At 37.6% G+C, this 23,904-nt stretch overlaps 1 protein-coding gene and 1 pseudogene across 2 annotated transcripts in view; one reads left to right on the top strand and one right to left on the bottom strand.

Annotated features, from left to right (window-relative positions):
• LRMDA (leucine rich melanocyte differentiation associated) overlaps window positions 1–23,904 on the top strand; it is a 977,969-nt gene that overhangs the window by 761,680 nt on the left and 192,385 nt on the right. The gene's annotated exons all lie outside the window — the stretch shown is intronic.
• On the bottom strand, window positions 18,426–18,544 carry LOC112482788 (annotated as a pseudogene).

Below are 23,904 nucleotides of genomic sequence, written 5' to 3'. Positions count from 1 at the left end.
CGCGCTTTAAGTAGCTGCAAGCCCCTTGCTGAACTCTTTGATGTGACTGTCAGGGCAGATTTATTTTGTTTTAGCACATTGTCTACTTGTCCAGATGTATCAGGAGATAAAAAGGAGTCATGTTTACACTCCTCCCCTTTTTTTTCTTTTGGAGATGTAATTAAATCGTGTTTTTGATGAGTCTTGAGGAGCTCCAGTTGAAGAAAACAGGAATGGGCTGAAGTAAAGGGAAAAAGGAAAACCCGCTTGGCAGAATGAGCACCTGACTTGGTCAGAAAACAAAGCCTAAGTACCAGCTGGCTTGGTGTTGGGAAGCTGGAGGTTTTGTTCTGATCTTTTCTCCCATGTCTATGGAAGTTCAACCCAGAGGAAGGGAGGTATCCCTCCAGCACTCGCTTTCCATGGCCCCATCTATAAAACCTTTTCATTTGAAGTAATCTCTTCCTTCTTTCTTGCTATACATAGGCACACACAGAGAGTTTTAAATCTCTCCTTCCTTCCTTCCTCCTTTCCTTCCTCCCTCCCTTTTTCCTTCCTCTCTTCTTCCCCTTCCTTCCTTTCTCTCTTCTTCCCCTTCCTGCCTTCCTTCCATCTCTGTTTCTCTCAGTTTGTCTCTCTATCTATCTCTCTCTCTCCCTATCTCTCTCTCTCTCTCTCTCTCTCCCTATCTCTCTCTCTCTCTCTCTCTCTCAATCTCTCTCTCTACCTTTTTATCGGGTAGTAGGTCTGTGATAGATAGTTGTCAATCTAAAGCTAATAAAATTGTTGAACTCTGGAGATCTTGAATAAATGTCTCCATAGAGCTGAATGAGTTGAACTCTTTTTGTTTTTTTTCCCCTGATTATAAGTTTTTGTAATGTTCACATTTAGTAACACCATTCTGAGTTCTATTAATGACCTGCAGTGAGCAGTGACAAGCAGGAATCCAACATTTAGTGCCGCTGAGGACCTGCCAGGCAGCGGCTTTAATCTGCAGCTTGCGGAAGCACTCCATTTGCATCCCAAATAGGTTACACTACAGCACCCCCTTCTGCCGGCTGAGCCCTGTGACAAGAGGGCCGTACTACGACTCAGTTTTCTCTCCTGATGACAGCCCTGGAAGACTCTTGAACAGCTTCTGTCACCTTCTCAGCCCTAACCTTAGGGCCCTGGAGGAGCGAAGGACGATGATAAGGGATGCTCACCTGAACTCCTGGGGGCCAGCCCATCCATACCTTTATTTAGATTAAACTTTTCATTAGTCGTTTATCAGGGGACAGAGAAAGACTGTTCTAGCAAAAGGAAAGTTGAGCAAAGCTGTTGCTATCTCTGATCACTAAGGGCCAGTCTCTCTCTTGCTAGACCCCAGATCTCAGACTTGAATGCATCTTGAAAACAATGGGCTTGTGTTTTGTGTTTTCCCTTTGTAGACTAGCTTGAAGTACAGGAGGGAGGTTTTCCTTTGTTCTAAACTCTCATTGGATGACTTCTTTTGGCTTAAGTGTATATTAAAGTCCTTTCACAACCAGGCTGTGCTTGAAATGAGCTTGTGCATGGAAAATTAAAGCATTGGGGGACTCTGTGTGCCAGCTTTTCTGAATTTAGGAGCTCTGTGGGGAGAAGATCACCTTCAGTATAGAGGGTGACTAAGTCTGGGCAGATGTGTGTTTCTTGTTACCCTTGGTTCTTAGATGCTGTTGTTCAGTGTTTTAAATTCGTTTCACTATATAATGTATATTTATTGAGAAGCTACTATAAGCCAGACTTTTAGAAGATGTGGAACACTACCTTCAAGGAGCAAACCGTCTGGAAACATTGCTAAAATATATTAATAAGATAATTACAAACTACGATATTTCACAGAAAACAGTTACGGGGTCCTTGGAAGTAAAAGTGATGTCGGGGAAATCTTTCTGAGGTAGTAATGCATGAGTTGATATTCGAAAGGTAAGAGATTAACTAGGTAACTTGGGGAGAGGAGGTTAGGAAAAAAAACTAGGTTATGCAAAGATCTTGGGCAGGATGGGGCCTGGCACCTCAGGTACTGGCTCACGGGGCGAGGGGATAAAGATGAGAGATGGACTGGAGAAGTTGGCGAGGGCCAGGGCAGAGGGCCTTCTAGGCAGCGTATGGTGCTTTCTATTTATCTCAAGAGCAAGGGAAATAATAACTTGATTTTTAAGCGGAAGAGAGGCACGAGCAAATTCTGTTTTAAAAAGATGGTCAAAGGGTGGTCACTTTGAGTAAGACATAATGTGACTTTGCCAGGAACTGTGTCTTCTCTAAAATAAGTTTGCTCAGTTAATTGAATCTATAGTAATTCTCTGATAAAGATGGAGATGGGAGGAAGAGAGGCCAATTTTAGAAAATAGAGTGGAGTTTGCTTCATATTGGCCAAACCATAGGCCCATGTTCTCCATGGATCTTTATTTAGAGTTTTTTTGATCTTGGTCCTTTGTAACCATCTAGGTTGTATGTCTTCGTTGTATTCCTTACCACAGTGTCATTCACCTTTCTGTAAACTGGCTATGAATGTGTAGTTGCAGGATAAACTCAGGAACTGGGAAAGGCAGATTTGGGTTTCTGTGGCCATGTTTGTCTTTCAGAACCTAGGAATCCTAAATGGGGAAAAGAGAAAGGAGGGCTCGTAGAACATATAGGGATTTCCTATTTTACAACTGGTACCAATTATAGTTGATGTAGTAGAATGGAGTTAAGAAAAATAGTGGAAAATGGTTTAATGGATTTCTTATTTGGAGAAATAACTCCAAAATATCTTTTTTTTCTTTTCTCTTTAAAAATTTTCTTTTCTTTTGCATAATCTGCCCCCCACTCCCCCCCGCCACCGCCACACACATACATACCCTCTTTCTTTTCTCATTTTTTGGCATTTGGACTGTCCTAGGTATTACCTATACCCAGGATGGGATTTTTCACTAGGGTAGGTTCCTGCATACTTTGTCAATGACTGAATCCTTCTAGCTACAGGGTGTTCGAAGAGTTTAAACTAAGATTTTAAAGGCTATCTATGGTAGTATTCCTTTACAAAATAAAGCTGTCAGTCAATTTTGAATTTTCCTTTGACCACAGGGAGAATAAGGCTGCTAGAATGATTAGAAATATTGCACAGGATATAAGACTTACTGATTACGATACTTGTTCAGTCATTTTTCATGTAGTACTCTCTTACGTGTTTGGATCTGGAATCCGTCAAGGAAATAGCTTTACACACATATATTTAGATGGATGAAACTTTTCATGTCAACAATTATTGATGATATAAAATAAGGAAAAAAGGCCTGTGAATTATTTTCAAATAATTATGAAAAAAAGGAATAAAAATGTTTTGGGGTTATTTCTTAAATGCACATTCACCAATTTCCCACCATTTTTCTTGACTCCATTCTACAATATCAACTGAATTTTTGTAATATAAAAGCATTAATATTGTGAAAATTAATGTTTAACAATGTAAAGGTAACATGTTTGAATCTAGAGAGTAAAGAGACTATTAGATGTCCAGATTAGACAGACGTCTGTTTTCTGCTACTTGGGAGAAGATAAAGTCCTTGACTAGGAAGATTTCACAAACTGGAGATTAATATTAACTTTATGGAAAAGACTGTGTTTAGAACTTGAAGTCTTCTATACCCTTACCCTCTCCTCTACAATCGACATACATGCATATGTACTATGCACATACCACTTCTGCAACCCTTTCAAGAAGTCCTCATCCAAGCTTCATGGTTTTTCTTCATGATTTTAGCTCTCCTCATGTAGACACTCAGAGCATGTGGGCTCTAGCCCAGAAGAGTTTTAGTGGCCTAGCATTGGAATGTATCCTGTTGTAGTTACCGTAGTGGGTATTATTGAGTTGCTAAGAAGAGAACCCTGCTTGCTTTCTTTGAGTCTCTATGGGGATACGAGACTCCCAGAAAACTCAAATGTAGTAGCCAGTCCTAAGTGTGCCAGGGTCCCAGTTTCACATATGACACTGATCTTCAAGGAATTATCTAAGCTTCCCAAAACACAATGTCCTCGTCTACTTAGAGAGCAATGAATCTGGGTTCTTGGATGCATCCAGGGCAAACATCCTTGACATCACTTTTAGAAAGAAGAAAAAAGAGGGCCAAGAGACAGAGTGGCAGAGCAATGCCTTTGGGAAACGACAGACATCCATTAGAATTTATTTTCCCAAACATTTGAAGTTTACATAGATTAGGATAAAAACTTTTTAGCATGGTGTTCTCATAGCACCTACCCATGCTACTTTTCCATACTGGTCACACGTTCTCTTGTGGTGCTGTTTCACGTGGACAAAAATGGAATGACGTCCCATTTCAGTAGCCAGTAGCTACTTGATACATGCTAATTAGTAATTAAATATATAATTGCTGACTTATGCAGGAAATGTTAAACTAATTTTAACTTTATCCTACTGACATGATTATGTGTGAGGGAGTAGGGTGGCAGGATGGGGTGTCATCATCCCAAAGGTCTCCTGTGATGTTCAGTGGTTCAGTTCTCAGTCTGTGTGTCTGTGTCTTTGTTCTCCTTTTCCATGCTGTACTATGATCCCAGGAGCCATCATTGGCCTTTCCCTCGTGTCGTTTGCTCCCTTTGCTGTAGCTGTTTTTATTTCATCTTCTGTGGGATACCCAAACTTGTTAATAAATAATTGTATGTTAAAGCTGTCTGGTGTCAACTGAGAGCCTGAAAAGTTTAGACTATACAGTATCTGGAAGGCCTTGTGGGGAAGATTTTGGGGATGTGGAAGCCTTTTGTTGATGTTGGTGATGACTCAGGATTGGCTACTGAATAGCAGGCTGTTTTGCCCAAAGATGGTGATGAGGTGTTTTGAATGTTTCTGGCATGCAGTGAGTAGCTCCAAAAGGCTTACATAAGAAATTGTGTGCTTCTGAAGAAGGATTTGCTCTTTCAGCCCTTTTGGTGCCCACTACACTGTATTCTAGAACAAATTTACCTCTTGAGAGCCATCACCCCACTACCTTTAGTGTATAGTGCTCTCATGGAGCCATTTTGCTATCTCATCACTAGGAATGGGCACACGATTAGGCCCAATCAGGCAAAGTGTTCCTTTTCCCGACCACAGAGATTCACTAAAGGGGGGCATTTAACACAAAATAGGCCATCGGATTTTGCCTGAAACTTTAAGGAAACAGAAACTCTTTCCACTGTCTTTGAAGATGGTAAGACATAGATCTGGAGCTCCTGGGAAGTCACCACATGGGGAAACTGAAGCTGGCTTGGAGGAGTACAAAGCAAAGAGATAGAAAGTCCTAAAGATAAGTTTGAGCACCTGGATCCAGCCACACATGAAACTCTGTAAAGTTGGAATCATTAAAGCCTCTCTTCACTATTTATTTTCCAAAAGTACTTTGAATTGGATTTTATCACTTACAACCAAAAAAAAGAACTTTTCCTTTCTGAACTTTTCAACATGGGAGATTTTACAACCTACCCTGGAAATATGTGGTCAGTTGCCCCAATATAATCGTATCAGTCAAGAATTCTTAATTATGCGTGACTTTAATTTTATTTTCCAGCAGTATCTCTGTAGGGTAACAAAATGACCCCCCTCCAAAAAAAAAACCCTTATCAAAATCCAAAGACAAAAGCCCAATTAACCTTCTCTTTATAAAGACTTCTTCTTGTGCTTGAATATTGATTTTCAATTGTCCCTTAAACCTTCATATTAAATATTTTCTTTATTGTGCAACTTCAAGATTATTTACTTCTAGATACGTATATAAGTGTAAACACTATTGAGCCATAATTTAATATGAAAATTTGTTATTGAGCCATCTCAAAAGTTTTTATTGAAGATTTACTGTGAGTCAGTCCTGGCACCTGATCCTATAAAACACATTGCTGGATAGTGAGAGACTTGGCAAATGAATCACCTGGTGGCTGTTCAGTGGCCCTTGGGAAAGGTCCTGCTGGTTCTCTTACTAAGACCACTTTAATAGACAGGGACTGGTAACTATGTTACTAGGTGACTGGAGAAGATTCCGGTAGAGTCGGCAAATGTAAACATGGGTCTTTCTCTGTGAAGTCACTTTTGCTTCACATCAGAGACAATGGATTCACTTATTTCTCACCTCTCTCTCTTGGGCTTTCTGCTCCCCGCCCCCAATGGCACAGGCTCTAGCAAGTACCCATGTTACGCACTCTCCACACCCTCTCCCCACAGCTATGTCTGAATCTGCAAATGACTTTGTTCCAACTAAGACATAAGAAAAAAATATATAATTTCTATGTCTCTTGGCCTGGTAATGTGTATGCTGGGAGTTGAAAACAAGTGTGAAGCTTTTCTGCCCATCCTAGGCACTGCGGTCAAACAAATCAATTCAGCCTTCTGAGAGAGGCATCCATTGCCTAGTGATTATGTTTGCGTAAAGTCTCGGGGTCTTTGATCAAAGAATGGCATTTCAGGCCAGGCCCTAATCCTCATTGCCTTAAGGTGTTTAAATGAGTTTTTTAAAAAAGTTGATAACAGCTGGGACTTAAATTTGCCTTTGCCCAGCTTTTGTTTTGAAAGGGCTTCTATTATCCGTGGCTTCCCTTTTTCCAAGCAAAGATGGATCGTTGGGTTATGGGAGGAAATGGGCGGAGACTCTGAATTAATCTTCTGAGGAAGAATGTTTGATCAGCAGGGAGGAGAGGATGCAAACCTCTGATGCTGACAGCAGGCACCTTTCTGACTAGGGTGTGATTGGCACCTTTGAAGCTTCAGACGGGAGCCAGTGTCCAGTGGGTCGGGGGCTTCCTCTGTCTGTGGGTGGTGGTGTTAATAATGTGGCAACTGGAAGGATTAATTGCAGACAAGCAGCAGGATTACGAGGAGGGCTCCTCAGCTCTAAAAGGAACAGTTCGAGAAAAGCCTCTGATCTGTCAGCCTTAGAGGAAATTAGTGGGGGCAGACTCGAGGAGGCTTAAAAAAAGGCATTTAGGATATTAAGGAGAAATGTGAAGAGGATATTGGAATAGGGCAGTAGGAGAAGGAACGTTGATCTCAAAAGGTAGGGTCCCCCTCTTCCTACTAGGAATTTACACGATTTGTTCAGATTTCACAGATGCCTCTTCTTTTTATGGTCCAGCAGAGTGATTTTACTTGCATTGCAACAGGTTAGGGAAGGGTTATGCTGTATTCATGGTTACACTCAAGTTCCTGTGCAAAACGTGTTTGCTCTCCACCACCTGGCGGATCCAGAATCTCCTGAAGCTAAAGCTCCCAGTATAATTTTAAAACAAGTCAGAGCATTACTGACACCCTATCTGCATTAGCTATCTATTGTATATTTTACTTCTTACCCTTCTGGTTCAAGTCGGGATGTTGCCCATAAATCCTGTGGTACCATTAAAGAGGCCATTCATCACGCTTCCTAATGTGATTAATCAAGATACACCACAGTACCCTTAAAATGAGATCATTTTGATAAATCATGTATGACATGAAAAGACTTTATTCCTTTTAAGTGCAATTTAGACTGTAATTTTTTTTCTCATTTATGATTCATGGGAGAAACATGGATAAAATTCCCTTGCACAGTTACACCTTATCTATAGCAATAACTCAAAACTGCTTTTAGATGAAAATTCAGGGTCTTATTCACCAAAGCTGAATGCCAGCTCATTATTTTCTGGCATTCAGTAGTCCAAAAATAATGTCCGCACATTAAGGGGTATTCTCAAAAAGTTGGAATTGGCCAGGCACCAGGCACATCAATTACACTCTATCATCCTTAATGAGGAAGCAATATCCGATGTCCTCTTGGAGTTTTTGGAATTAGTAATGCTCAGCCTTCGCCTTCCCAATTTAGAATGATTTGGAAACAAAAATGGTAGTAACAAAAAAGTACAGGGAGTTCGGCGGCTTAACATGACTCTTTTCTCTTGTGTAAAGCTCAAAGGAGGTATTTCACCGCCCCCCTGCACCCGCGCCGCCCCGCCCCCCACCCCGGCCCAAATGGCATATGCTTTCTTTTTCATTTCCTTTTTCTTGTTTCACAAATGAAACTACCATTTTGTTAGGTCGAGTGTTGTTTCTAAGTTGTATCTGTGATGCGGGCTTTCCCCTCACAGCTGTCACAATAATTTGGGAAGCGACATTCATAACCTCCAATAGAAAAATAATTTGAAAATGTGCCTTCTGGTGAGATCCATCAAGTTTAAGGTCACATTTTTGGTTAAAAGGCAGACACTGATGCTATTCATTAAACTGAGAAATGGCTTGTTTTTCACTAATATTGAAATAAACTCTGGATGAATGTAGTCATGCTGGCATGCACTTATATAGAAAGCAAAAGGAAACACAGATATATTTAACTTGGTCATGTAGTGTCAACAGAGTTTTAGTTCTTTCTTGAGACAGGGAATCGGGAAAATTGGCTGAAACAAATGTGAACAACTAGAAGTTCATTTGCCGCTTTCAGAAGATGAGAACATTTAAAGGATTCAGTGTCTAAGAAAAACAGACTCGCTTGTGTTTTTCCAAACACTGATACCTATGAAGAAGGACTTGATCAGCCTGTAATTCATTTTGCTGCTGTTATTAGGGATTTATTTGAGGAAGTAGATAAAAACCCTGTATTTGTGCTTAAGTAACCCTAGAATGTACCTATCCTATTCATATCCACATACTGCAACAAATAAAATATAACTCAAATTTTGGGGGATATCATATCCATGTTCTCCTAATACTTTAATCAGATAGAAACTGGCATCAAACATTCCTTGCATGTTATTCACATTTAAATGAAATTTCCCATGCCTTTATTTTTTCTAACATAAAGCATAAATTTAGAATATAAGGCCATTAAAGCCATACTTGCCTTTTTTAGGTTTCTGTTTCACATATATGACTTTCTATTTTTTCTAAAAAAGATCTGTAAAGTTAAAAAATATGCATTTATCTCATTAAAAAAGTTTTCTAGTCTAGCAACCCTCAGCAAAACTCCAAAGAATGCAAGTTTAGAACGTAAATATTTTAAGACCCTATAAAATTGGCAGTATTTTTCCCTTTAATACCACGTTCATTTCATTCCGATTTTGTACTATGATTATATTTTCCAAAGCAGCTTTTCATGCGATACACAATTATTTCATAAGAGGTTGGTAGGTCACCTCATTAAGCCTACAAAGATCGGCCTCCTGTGATCCCCACAAATACCCTCGCATTTATTACTAATTAAAGTGGCCTTCCTGAATTTTCTCAAGTTTATCAATACAAATAACAAGCTAAGCAAAATAACCACAGTTGGAAAGTTAGTGGGGCAAGGTGACCCGGTCCCCAAACCTCGAGCAGAGCCAACTGTGATGTGTCCACAGTGGTGCCCTGCCACCTGTTGGTTTTGCTTACACATAACAGGATATTGATGTCCCTCACAGCGGTGCAGTAACCCTCTCTGACCCCTGTCCTAGTTTATCACCCCTGAGAGAAAAGAAGGGGCCAGTTGAGAATTCCAGGCCTCCTGATTTCCCGCATCATTCATTTCCTTGGCCACATGTTTCTTCTGCTAATGCTAAAAATTTATTGCTGAGCATATTAAGGGCAGCACAAGTCCTTCCCTTCTTCTGGATTATTTCATAGTTTCCTGTCATAAGGAAATCCAAGAAGACGTGTCCTCAGCGGATTGTATGTGACAGTGTCTGCTTCTATCTCAGGAATCTGAGGCATGATGGATAAACTGTCAGTTTTGAAGGATGATGTTTTCTCCATATTTCCATTATAAACCGGGCTGTCATCTCCTAATAAATTTCTTACATTGGTATCAATTTATTTTTACAAGCAGAGGGCCTGATGTATTTGGGAAAGGCTCTGACAGCAGATCTGGCCTAGCTTGACAGAGCTGGCTCCACCTCATTTTGGAAAACTACTTTGGTTCCAAGGACAGAACTTGACCTGTAGCCTTCAAGAATAAAAATCTCCGTGAGAGGAAGAGAGACACATGAGGCAAGTTCCTTCTTTTAAGCCAAAATAAATCAAGCCTGTAGGATTACCATGAGATATTATTATTTCTAAGTCAGCCCTAAAAACCCAGATGAGAAATGCCATATGCAGCTATTTACTAAAGATAGACCATCACAATAGTGCTGTGAATCTATGGGTGAATTCAGGTTATAACTAGGCTAAAGATCTCAATATTTTTGCTCTTGGAAGGGATCTTGGTAATGCTTTTCTGCTTGACAAGTGAGGACTAAAGTTTGTTTATGTAATAAATATTTTATTACAAGTGGTGTACGTGTCCCTGTCGTAGCTACTATGAAGGGTAGGAGAAGCCACGAAACATTGAAACAGCCCTACTTCTCAAGAAACTTAAATCTAGCTGAAGAGATAAGATGTTATACAAAATTAGAATGAAGAAAAAATAAATCATAGTTAATATTTAGTGAGCAATGCTAAGATCTTTGTCTCTTACCTTATGTAATCTTCACCTTTATTGGGAAGACAGGTGGTATAGCATCATAATGGTTAAGACAGTAGCCCCTGGAGGCAAGCTGCCTGCATTTGTGTCCCAGCTCTGCCATGTACCAGTAACCCAAGATCCTACATGAGAACTCGGTCAAATTATTTAACTTCTCTGGGCCCCATTTTTCCTCATCTGTGCAGCACTAATAGGGATTACAACTGGCTCATGGAAGTGTTGTGAATATTGAATAAATTAATATATGGAAAGTGTTTAGCATGGTCCCAGACACAAAGTAAGCACAAATAACTGTTAGCTATTTTTAACTATCATCACCATCATTATCATGACTATTATTACTATTATCACTTTACAGTGGAGGAAAGTATGGCTTAAAGAGTTTAATTGTCCAAGGTCATAGAACCAGATGGAGCCTGGCTCTAAATCTTGGTCAGTAAGGCATTCCAGTATAGGAAAGAGAGAAACAAGATATCCAAGTTGTAAATAAGTCAAGGACAGAATCCTTGAAGCTTAATTAGCTTTTTTTCTTACTACTCTTTCCATTTCTAAACCATAACATAGCCCTTTTCTCTATAGCCTCAAACATGCTGTAAATGTTATTTAATAAGGGTTATATATAATAGTGTGCTGGTAAATGTTCAAGAACCAGCTCTCTGGAAAAAGAATTATGCATGGATATGTGTACATAAGCTTATCGTAATTTTTATGTATATAAAGAATAAGTAACACAATTTACAAATAACATTTAAATGTATAATACTTTTTGTTATAAATTCCATTCAGCCAATTGATCTTCACAGAATACTTTCGATTATTTTGGCCAAATTCACGGATCCAGGCCAACCTAAGATTGCAAATGATAAATATTAACTATTTTCCTTTATTACTGAATATGTCAGAACTTCACCATTTTGTCAATGATTATAAGCAACTTCTTTACTGAATCAAATATTTTTTTTAATATTGGAAAAATATGTCTAATTTTTTTATACTATTCACACTGTAATGGCTACAGACACAATATACTTTTAAGTTTAACCTGCATCATTAATATTTTTTTATCACTTTCTTAAGTTTAGTAAGTCAATAAAATAATAATCTCTAATTTGTAGCATCTGCCAATTTCTGCTGTAAATAGTCCCACCATGGCCGATGTCACGCTCCAAAGTGACATCACTGAAGAGCTGAGAAGGAATGTGAACTAGGACATCATTACATAGCATTTTCATGATGTAAATACAATAGACATAAATAATTCCAAGAGCATAAATAATGGTAAAATTTTGTAAAATAAGTAGGAAGTGATGAGTTATATTACCTTGACTTTTAATGTAATTTATCCATTTTTAAGTGTACATAATTTCATTTTAAATAATGGCTGTGTTTAATAACTGACACAGCTGGTACAGGTTGACTCCAGACACCACTGGTTATTGCAATCCCAAAGGGCCAGAGACATAAATCACACTGGTAACAAAAATCTTTCAATTTTTGCTCATTAACTTTTAACTCTTACAAATTTTATATCTTTAAAAATCACAGTTCATGTACTATTTTTATATTTACTGTGTTCACTTAATGTTATGTGAAATATTTACCTAGTTCTCTTTTATATTATAATTTTATATGGTTTCCATATGAAATTATGATTATTTCCATAATGCCCAATCTTTAGATTATTCTTATTTTTTCTTGTTATATAAATATCTGCTAAAAAATATTTTGAAAGACACTGCTCTAAATGATTTGTAAGGTCTTTAAAAAATGTCACAGTCTATGATTTGATAATTTATGTAAAGGCCCACGAAATGCCCAAGTCGAAGCCCTTTCTTCCTTTAACCATTCCTGGTTCTTTCTACCTGCATTCTAGCTTTCCTTCTTCTTTTCCTCCCATAAATATTTCTGAATTACAACTCTGGACCTGATGCCAGAACTGGCAACACTGGGCCCCCTTTAGATCAGATAAAAACAATGGGAAGCTCCAGATTGTTGTTTACAAAAAGCTTCCTTATTCCAGAGAGGACTTTGGCATCCCCCACTCCCCACCCTGCACTCTACCCTTTCTCTGACTGCCTTCTGGTCTGAATTTCACTTTAGCTCCCTAACTTAGCTGAATGCTCAGCTTTTACCCCAGTTCTGCCATTTGTCCCTTTGGGATCTCTCTTGGGTCCTTGGTTACTGACTCACTCTCATACCTATCTTACCTGTTCTTTGTTTGGTTTTTGTTTTTGTTTTTTTCCTCTCAATTTCTTGGCTCTTGGCTCTGGACAAGGTATTGCTGTTCTTGCATCCACCCCTGTCCATCATTCTCAATCCAATGCATCTATGGTGGAAGCTTTCTGTCTTGCTTCACAGTGAAAGGCCTGGTGCCTTGACCTATGAGCAGATTGGAAGACTCTACCTTCAGGCTTGTTCTTTGGCTTCCAACTTAATTCTTCAGATGCTGGCAAGTCTTTACCTCTGATTCTGGCAACTTGGCTCACATTTTTGTGTCGAATTACAATCATGGTGTATGGTTTTGTCTTTGACATTAAAATGTTTAATTCATTTAGCATCATGCATTGATTTCTTTCGTTTTTTCTGGCAGCATGCTGGATACCTGGATTAATAGTATAGTTAGTCTTGGAAGTTAATATAGTTAATCTTGAAGCTCTTTGTTAGTTTGAATAAAAAACAAGCAAAGATGTAATTACTGTTCCATGTGTTCAAGTACCATAATAGAGGTCAGAGACAAAATTCTGTGATAATTCAGAGTACAGAGGATCATGTTATGAGTTAGTGACTCTCAATAACCGGTATTAATCATGCTTATAATTTTTTTTTTTATGAGTTGGAAATATAACCAAGGTCCTCGTTTTACTTTTCTTGGTATTCCCAGCACAAGGCTTGGCATGTGATAAGTAGTTATTAAATACTTGATAACTAAATGAGTGATGCTTTTTCTTATGAGAGAAAATAAGTGTTTTTAGACGAGTCAGCTTTATATCACTGTTTCGGGGAATGAATTGTGATGAAAAGTGAAGATTGCTTTTACTTGAAAGAGGCTGACAAATTTCCCAGACCTAGGATCACTTTTTGCGGTGTATGATTTAAGGGTGAGTGAGCATGCCAAAGCGCTCCACTTGAGCTGAGTGATGGGGAATGAGTTGTGGAGCTGTGGTCTTAGATGGTATTTTGTGAAAAATTGTAGGAGATTTATGGCTATTAAACAACTTCGTAGCCACCCCTTCTTGTTTTGAAGCCTGCCAAATCTCTCTCCTTCTGTGGTCTGTATCATGTTCTTTCAGGGCATCCGTGATATTCAGAAATATCCATGGGGATGCAGGTTTCCATAGAATGCATCCAATGGGAAGGGGCTTGAATTTTACATATTCATCTAAAGACATTTGTTTTCTATAACCACAGAGTAAAATTCTCACTTTGCAAGTCTCTTGTAGAGAGTACTGTACTTTAGTTGAATCTTTTCCAAAAAGGTTGCCAAAGTTCTACCTTCCTTTCTGCATTATAGAAATTGCAGAGTGCAGTATATTAGTGACTATTATCATTATTGATGTGAGTTTAAAAAATTATTAGCAACTCTCAAATTGTGAGTAGGAGAAGAGAACAGAAACCTTCAGTATGCTTTGACAAATCTTAAGCAAGAGGACTTCCTAAGCTGGAATGAGGATTTTAAGCCTTGGTATAAAGGAGATACATATTTACTATTATTTATCAATTTTCTCCATTCTATTGTCACACTCAAAAGCTTTTAGAAGAAACAGAAATGTGATATTTCATCACAAAAAGTCAACCAGAGATGACTCTGATCCATGTTGTACAAGTTCTGGAAAATTGTTAGAGGAAATTTCCTGTAATTATGGGTTCACAGTACTATAAGATTGAATGGATCAGAGATGAAACAGGGGTCTTTGTTTTTTCAATGCTCATGTTTAATTTTGGATAATTTCAAAAATACAGAAAAGTTTTTAAATTTCTGTAATTTTCTAATATTTTGACATATTTGTTTCAAGTCTTGTCTACAAATAAAACAAATAAACCTTATGTATGAAATAGAAGCTCCCCTACATCCCATTAGCGCCAGTCCTATTCTGCTCACAGGCAGAGGCAACCATTTCCATAAATTTAGTGTATAACTTTTATAATATTTATTTTTTTATTTTTTTCGATTTTTATAATATATTTTCTTTAACTCAATATATTCAAAATGTTATTTTAACATGCAATCAATCTAAAAATAGTGATATGTGTTATTCTCTTGTTTTTCATATTAAGTCTTTAAAATCCCATGTGTATACTTATAGCATTTTTCAGTTTATACCAGCCACATTTCAAGTGCTCGATAACCACATGATCTCACGGCTACCATATTGGACAGTGCGGTTATAGGCAATGAAGAGCTATTAAAGCTTTTCTCTCCCAATAGCTTTACCTCTAAAACATTTTACTTTGAAATATTTTTAGTTTTACAGAGAGTTCTCATATGCCCTTTATCTATTTCCCCTAATTTTAATGTTTTTATTTTTCTTATTTTACAACTCTTTGTTCCTTTCCTACTTTTTGAGAGTTTTTCTCCATTTCTTCTTTTTTTTAAAAAAGATTATATAGATTATATAGATAATATATTTTATATATTTTAATATATAAATATAGATTATGTATTTTTATTGTGATATTTGTTTTTCAAAGTTTTTTTAAAACTTTATATTAGTTTCGGGTATACAGTGCAATGGTTGGACATTTATATAATTTATGAAGTGATCCCACCAATGAGCATCCATCTGGCACTACACACAACCACTACAATACTATTGACTATATTCCCTCTGCAGTACTCTAAATCCCTGTGACTATTTTGTAACTACCAATTTGTACTTTTACATCCCTTTACCTCTTTCACCTAGCCCCCGACACTCCTCCTCTCTGGCAATCACCAGTTTGTTGTCTGTATCTGAGATTCTGTTTTCATTTAGTTTGTTCATTTCTTTGGAGAAATACCTATTCAAATCTTCTGCCCATTTTTTTTAATGGGATTGCTTGATTTTTTTGTTGTCGTTGAGTTGCATGAGTTCTTTATAAATTTTGGATATTAACCCCTTGTCAGATGCATCATAGGCAAATATCTTCTCCCATTCAATAGGTTGTCTTTTTGTTTTGTTGATGGTATCTGTTGCTGTGCAAAACTTTATAGTTTGATGTAGTCCCATTTGTTTATTTTTTCTTTCGTTTCCTTGTCTGAAGAGATGTTTTCTTCTAGGAGTTTTATGGTTTTGGGTTTTACATTTACATCTTTAGCCCATTTTGCATTTATTCTTGTATATGATGTAGGAAGGTGGTCTGGTTTCATATATTTTTTTTTCCATGTATCTGTCCAGTTTTCCCAAAACCATTTGTTGAAGAGACTGTCTTTATACCATTGTATATTCTTGCCTCCTTTATCATAGATTAAATGACCATGTAGGTATGGATTTATTTCTGGGCTCTTTGTTCTGTTCCATTGATCCGCATGTCTGTTTTATGCCAGTGCCATGCTATTTTGATTATTATAGACTTGTAGTATGATTTGATATAAAATATTGTGATACCTCCAACTTTTTTCTTCTTTCTCAAGATTACTGTGGCTATTCGGGAACTTTTATGGTTCCACATAAATTTTTGAATCATTCATTCTATTTCTCTGAAAAATGCCATTGGTATACTGATAGGGTTTGCATTGACTCTATGGATTGCTTTGGACAGTATGGCCATTTTAACCATGTTGATTCTTCCTACTCATGAGTACAGTATATGCTTCCATTTATTTGTATCTTCAATTTCTTTTTCAATGACATAATTTTCCAAGAACAGGCCTTTTATTTCCTTGGTTAATTTGATTCCTAGATATTTTATTGTTTTTGATGCAATTTTAAATGGGATTGTTTTTTTAATTTCTCTTTCTGATAGTTCATCATTGGTATTTAAAATGCAACCAATGTCTGAATATTAATTTTGTAGCCTGCTACTTTACTGAATTCATTGATCACTTCTAACAGTTTTATGATAGAATCTTTAGGGTTCTCTAATACATAGTATCATGTCATCTGAAAATCATGACAGCTTTACTTCTTTTCCAATCTGGATACCTTTTATTTCTCTTTCTTGTCTGATTGCTGTAGCTAGGACTTTCAATCCTCTGTTGAATAGAAGTAGTGAAAGTGGCCATCCTTGACTTGTTCCTGATCTTAAGGAAAACTCTTTTAGCTTTTCCCCATTGAGTATAATGTTAGCTGTAGATTTTTCATATATGGTCTTTATTACGTTGAAGTACGTCCCCTGTATCCCTACTTTGCTGAGAGTTTTTATCATAAATGGATGCTGGATTTTGTCAAATGCTTTTTCCGCATCTACTGATATAATTGTATGACCTTTATCTTTCAATTTGTTAATGTGATGTATCACATTAATTGATTTGCAAATATTAAACCAACCTTGCATCCCAGGAATAAATCCAACTCGATCGTGGTGTAAGATATTTTTAATGTATTGCTGAATTAAGTTTGCTAATATTTTGTTGAGGACTTTTACATCAGTGTTCATCAGAGATATTGGCCTATAGTTTCCTTTTTTGGTACTGTCTTTACCTGGTTTTAGAATCAGGGTAATGGTAACCTCATAAAAAGAGTTAAGAAGCCTTTCCTCTTTTTTGATTTTTGGAATAGTTTGAGAAGAATAGGTGTTAATTCTTCTTTGATTGTTTGTTAAAATTCACTTATGAAGCCATCCAGTCCAGAACTTTTGTTTTTTGGAAGTTTTTTGATTACCGATTCAAAGTCATTGGTGGTAATCAGTTGGTTCAGATTTTCTGTTTCTTCTTGACTCGGTCTTGGGAGATGGTATGTTTCTAGGAATGTACCCATTTCTTTTAGATTGTCTAACTTGTTGGCATTTAATTGCTCATAGTATTTTCTTATAATCCTTTGTATTTCTGTGGAGTCCATAGTTACTTCTTCTCTTTCATTTCTGATTATTTATTTAGGTCCTCTCTTTTTTTTCTTGTTGAGTCTGGTTAAAGTTTTCTTTTGTTTATCCTTTCAAAGATTCAGTTCTTGGTTTCATCGATCTTTTGTATTGTTTTTCTAGACTCTATTTTGTTTATTTATGATCTGATCTTTATTATTTCCTTCCTTCTACTCAATTTGGGTTTTCTGTGCTGTTCTTTTTCTAGTTCTTTTAAGTGTAAGGTTAGATTGTTTATTTGAGATTTTTCTTGTTTCTCGAGATAGGCCTGTATTGCTATGAATTACTCCCTTAGGACTGTTTTCACTGTATCCCATAGATTTTGAGTTGTGTTCTCATTTTCGTTTGTCTCTAGGTATCTTTTGATTTCTTCCTTGATCTCATCGTTAATCCATTTATTGTTTAGTAGCTTGTTGTTTAGCTTCCATGTGTTTGTGTATTTTCCAGTTTTTTTCTTGTAGTTGATTTCTAGTTTCATAACATTGTGGTTAGAGAAGACACTTGATATGATTTTAGACTTCTTAGTTTATTGAGAATTGTTTTGTGGTCTAACACGTGGTCTGTCCTGGAAAATGTTCCATGTGCACTTGAGAAGAATGTATGTTCTACTGCTTTGGGATGAAATGCTCTGAGGATATCAATTAAATCCATCTGGTCTAGTATGTCATTTATGACTGCTGTTTTCTTATTGATTTTTTTTGTCTGGAAGATCTGTCCATCAGTGTCAATGGGATATTAAAGTCTCCTATTACGAATATTACTGTCAATCTCTCCCTTGATGTCGGTCAGTAATTGCCTTATATATGTAGGTGCTCTTATGTGGGGTGTCTCTATGTTTACTCCAGTTATGTCCTCTTGTTGTATTGATCCCTTTATTCTTATGTACTGACCTTTTTCTCTTATTATAGCTTTTGTTTTAAAATCTATTTTGTCCTATGTATTGCTACCCCAGCTTTTATTAATATTTCCATTTGCATGAAATATCTTTTTTTTTTTTTTTAACGCCTACAGCACCTGGTCTTCCTAGGTGGTCTCCCATCCAAGTATTAACCAGGCCCTATCCTGTTTAGCTTCCAAGATCAGATGGGATCTGGTGTGTTCAGAGTGGCATGGCCGTAGACTGAAATATCTTTTCTATCCCTTTACTTTTAGTCTGTGAGTGTCATTTGATCTGAGGTGGGTCTCTTGTAGATAGCACATGTATGAGTCTTGTTTTGCTGTCTTATTCATTCAGCTACCCTATGTCATTTGATTGGAACATTTAATCCCTTTACATTTAAAGTGATTATTTATAGGTACATAGTTACTGCCTTTTTATTATTTGTACTTATGGGTTTCTCCAACCCTTCTTCTTTTTACAGAAGTCCCTTTAACATTTCTTGTAATTCTGGCTTGTTGGTGATGAATTCCTTTAGCTTTTTCCTGTCTGGGAAGCTCTTTATCTCACCTTCCATTTTAACTGATAGCTTTGCTGGGTAGAGTAGTCTTGGTTGTAGGTTCTTGTTTTTCATCACTTTGAATATTTTGTGCCAATCCCCTCTGGTCTGCAAAGATTCTGTTGAAAAATCAGCTGACATTCTTATGAGAGTACCCTTATAAGTAACTAGCTGCTTTTCTGTTGCTGCTTTTAGGATTCTCTTTGTTTCCAAAATTTGGCATTTTAATGATGATATGTCTTGGTGTGGGACTATTTGGGTTCTTCTTGTTTAGAACTCTTTGCTCTTGTTGGACTTGTGTGTTTATTTCTTTCACCAGGTTAGGGAAGATTTTTGTCATTATATCTTCAGATAGGTTTTCAATCCCTTGCTCCCTCTCTTCTTTTTCTGGTTCTCCTAAGTTGCAGATATTGGTATTTTTGACATTGTCCCAGAGGTCTCTTAAACTTTCCTCATTTTTTTAAATTCTTTTTTCTTTTGCTGTTCCAATTGGGTGTTTTCTGCTACCTTGTCTTCCAAGTCTCTGTTTTGATACTTCTCTTCATCTACTCTACTATTGATTTCTTCTAATGTGTTCTTCATTTCAGTTATTGTATTCTTAATTTCTGACTGGTTCTTCTTTATGGTTACTATGTCTTTTTTTTATACTTAGTATCTCTCTGTTAAAGTTCTCATCGAGATCATCTATTTTCCCCCTAAGTTCATTGAGCATCCTTATAACTGGTGTTTTGAACTCTGTCTCTGGTAGGTTGCTTGCCTGCATTTCATTTAGTACTTTTATCTCTTGTTGTTTCATTTGCAGAATGTTTCTTTATTTTCTCATTTTGCCTCTCTGTGTTCATTTTTATGTATTAGGAAGATTTGTTATGTCTCTGAGCTTCAACCAGGTGGCCTTATGTAGTAGGTATCCTGTGTGGCCCAGTGGTATGGTCTCCCTGATCCCATGCACCAGGGGCTCTGGGCATGTTCCTTGTGTGGTTATGTGTGTTCTCCTGTTGTTGCCAAGCCAAGATTGCTGTTAGTATGTCAGTGGATGGGACTGACTTGCAGGTTGACTGGCTATCGAGATTGGCCACGCCCACAGGGTATGAGCTACTGTGGGGGAGTTGACCCCATGAAGTGGGATTTGTCTCAGAAGTCTCGTGTACCTATTGAGACTGTCCTTTAGTTGTACTGCTTATGGGGCTAGTCAGCTGGTGCTCTGTTGTGGTCTGACACTAGTCTTTGGGTGTGTTGGTTCTGTGCCCCCTTAGGAGGGGCTTCTGTGTAGACCAAGTCAGCCACTGCCTTGATTGCTTGGGGCTACCTGTTAGGAGCTACTAAGCAATCCACAGTGGTTGCTGCCTATACTGGATCTGGAGGCAAGTAGGAGAGACCAACCTGTGAGCTGAGGTCATTTACCCCCCATTATAGGGCCTGGGTGGCTTAGCAAAAGGACCAATACACCTCAAGTCCTGGGACTGCCTGCCAGCTGCCTGTATGACTCCATGGCTGGAAGAGCCTTTGGGTGTTATGCAAGTTGGGTGGGGTGGGGACTCAGGGAGTCACTGGGGTAAAGCAAGTGAGTTTCACTTGGCCACTGCAGAGTAGGTTTTTGTGCCTGTGCTGACTCCGCAGCTTCTTGTAAAAGTTTCAGATTGCAGCAAGGCCAGCCGCTGTCCGTCTTGGGTCCTCAGATCCCTGCGATCCGCTCGAGAGGTACTGCAGCTTAGTCTGGCACCAGCAGCCTGCCACCAAAAGTCTCCCCCGAAATGTGTGGGTCTTGTGAGCTGACGGCTGCTTACTGCCAATGAATGTGTGGTCTAGGGAAGGCTCAAGGTGAGGCTGGCTGTCCGGCAACAGGCCACCATGGGCAATTTGTGGGCTGGGTGGGGTGGGGCCCCAGGGAGACATGGGGTGGAGCGGGTGATCTCACTGGGCCAGTGCAGTTTCAGAATTAGCTGTGTTAGCTGTGCAGGGGTAGGGTTCAACACAGGCAAGATGGCGCCCACCTGTAGACTGCTCAAGAAGGGGCCCGACAGAGGATCAAGGACAGCTGTCCCTCCACCCCTTTCCTGGCCTCACACAACTCGGTCTTTCCTTGTATGTCTCTTGTGCTTCCCAAGTTCCTGATCCTCCACTGGAGCCCAGGGTGAGTATCTGTGTGTGAGTGAGTCTGTGCATGGGCCCTTTAAGGGAATGTCTGCATTTTCAGGTCCCTTCCATCTCACCCAGATGGCCAGAGTCCCCAGTGGTTTTTACAGTCAGATTTTGTGAGAACTCCTCTTTTCAGGACTGGAAACTTGGCCTGGGAATTCCCTGTGTGGGGCTAGAGCCCTTCATTCCTCTGCAGCCACAATTTCCCTTTTGTGGGTATGGGACCAGCCTGCTTCACACCTTCGCCCCTCCTACTGGTCTCCATGTGTCTTTTCCTTTATATCCCCAGATGTGTATGTTATTATCAGCTAGTCTTCAGGTGATTCTCCAAGTTGTCTGTTTTATAATTTGATTGTAATTTTAATGCGGTCATAGAAGCAGGTGAACCCTCCCTTTACCTAGTCTGCCATCTTGTCCGGAACTCCTTATAATTTTTACATGTTTACATAAATACATGAGATCAAAGGACTACATATTTACATAAATCATATTATGTCACATTTATCATTTTGCAACTTACATTTTCACTCTGTATTAAATTTTTAGACCTCTTCAAAATGAGATATATAAATCGGTTTATTGCTCTTAAATAGTAAATATTATTCCATCATATGAATATACATTTTGTTTATTTATTTTTCTCATTGACAGACGTTTGAATTATTTCCAATTTGTTCTGTTATAAATAATGCAGTGAACATTGTTTTATGTTCCACCTCAAAGATTTGAGTGAAATTTTCTATAATGTATATATTTTAAATAAAATTGCTGTACTGATTTTTAATTTTATCAGGTACTGCTGAATTACTCTCCGGAGTAGTTAATCAACGTATGTTCCTACTGACAATGGATGAGAAGATAGGAGTTTTGTTTTCCTTCATCTCTATAGCACTTGTTACTGTGAGACTTAAAAGTTTGCCAATATGATGAGAGGAAAAATTGTATCTTGTTTTAATTTGCATTGCCTTTAGTACTAGTAAATCTGACCATTTTTTTTTCTTTCTTGACCATTCAGATTTTCTCTTCTTTGAATTGTCTGACATTTCCTTTATCCATTTTTATATTTTTTTATTTACTGAGAGACATATATATTTTAGATACTAATATTTTATTGTAGATGTTACAAATATCTTCTACCAGCAGTGATTTAAAAAGTAAAATGTAAAAGTATAATTCTTGCATAGGTAATTGGGAAGTTTGGCAAGGAGTTAAAGATTTGAGAGGATTTGTAGTTCTGAAGATTCAGATTCACCCAAATTTTCCTATTCTCGTTTTAGGCATATCTCCATAATCCAGGTGAAAAACATTTTTTAAATTGTTTTACCTATATTTGTATAATCTCTTACTATACTATGGGTATATTGCTTTAGTTTCAAGGAGAGTTCTTTATTCTTGGGGAGATAGTGTGAAAATTTAAGACACTGTCTTGTCCACTTCTGTTACATGATAATTGTACTTTTCTGAATCCTGCTTCTAAGCATAATATTCAGAGACCAAGTGTGTATATCACTACTGAAAAGATCACATGGACTTCATTTTGATAAAAGCCAATTCAAAGACACAGTAGTTAAAATCTTGATTTGTAGTAGTTTTCCTAAACATCCAGCCATGGAAGTCCCACGAAAAGGCATAGTTGGCAAAACCATTCTTTTCCTAGATTCTTTTCCATGACTTGAGTTTATAAATGGACACTGAGTTGAAAAGTAATTAAATGCTAAGCATAGAATGATGATTTCAAGACAGAACTCAAGCCGCACAGTTTTTGGTTTGATTACAATTGGAAATAAAATAAAATAGCTATTTTACTCTTGGTTACAAAACTCTAATGTTTTGCCCAGTCAGAGGTATTTGCTGAAAGGTAGTTGCTTCCAGTAATTTTAGGACAAGCTGTCATTAAATTGTCAACAGCCTAAATTGAGATTAAAAGTACCAAGAAATATCGTAATATACCAACCTAAGATTCATATTTGAATTTTAGGCTTTTTAAGCAATGAGGTGGAGCAGAAACATTGACAGGGAGAAATACGGCCTCTTAATGGAGGAAATGTAGTAGATCTGTGGAAGGACTGCCCCTATACCCCCACCCCATATGTTCTGCCTCAAGCATTGAATAGATGCCATATTTAGAACACTGTCATTGTGCCTCATTTATTACATAGAGATTACAGGAGACCTTGAATGCCAAATGGAGAAACACATGGTGACTCTAGTATTTGAATTTTAATCTAATTTCTGACTCTTTTATATTATTGCAGCATCCTAAGTATCTAATGATATAGTATCTAGAAAGTCTTATTTACTTTTTAAAACATTTTTCATGGTGACTGAACTTTTATCTTTCTGGACCCAATACCCTTGAATCAATTTTAAATATCATATATTTTCTTTGGAGTTGGAGTGAAGTATGCTACTTGAAATCTGTGTCTACCTTAGGGACAGAGCTTCTGATTTCACACCATTCAGAACTCTTTATATAAGTCTCCACTGAAAGCTGCTTAATCAAACATCTCAAATGTCAGAAATAGGGTTTAAAGGGTTTTTCTAGCAAGTAGGTCTAATCTCCTACTTAGTTTTGATTCCTATAATGTAGATAATCTCTTTGGAGAAAAGGCCTGCTCCTAGCAGGGCAAATATATCCCATAGAATGTATTTCCTATTCCAGAAAGAAAAATCTACTTTAATGAAATTTACTTTTTCATGAAGCTTGGAAAGGTTGTAAGCTTAGGATTTTGATCCTAGCAGATGTTCTTTTTTGGATATTAAAAAAAAAAAGTAGCATTTGATTCAGAAGTCTCAATAAGAGTTGCAGTGGTGATGCTTTTTGCTATAAGAAGCAACTCTCTGAATGTGACATACTGGTCATCAGTTTTGAGTGACATCTGACTTCACGGCTATGGTCCTTTCTCCTT

Source organism: Pteropus alecto, unplaced genomic scaffold (genome assembly GCF_000325575.1).
Source record: "Pteropus alecto unplaced genomic scaffold, ASM32557v1 scaffold155, whole genome shotgun sequence".
In the NCBI taxonomy this organism is placed as follows: Eukaryota; Metazoa; Chordata; class Mammalia; order Chiroptera; family Pteropodidae; genus Pteropus; species Pteropus alecto.
This window is presented reverse-complemented; position numbering and strand designations above follow the sequence as displayed.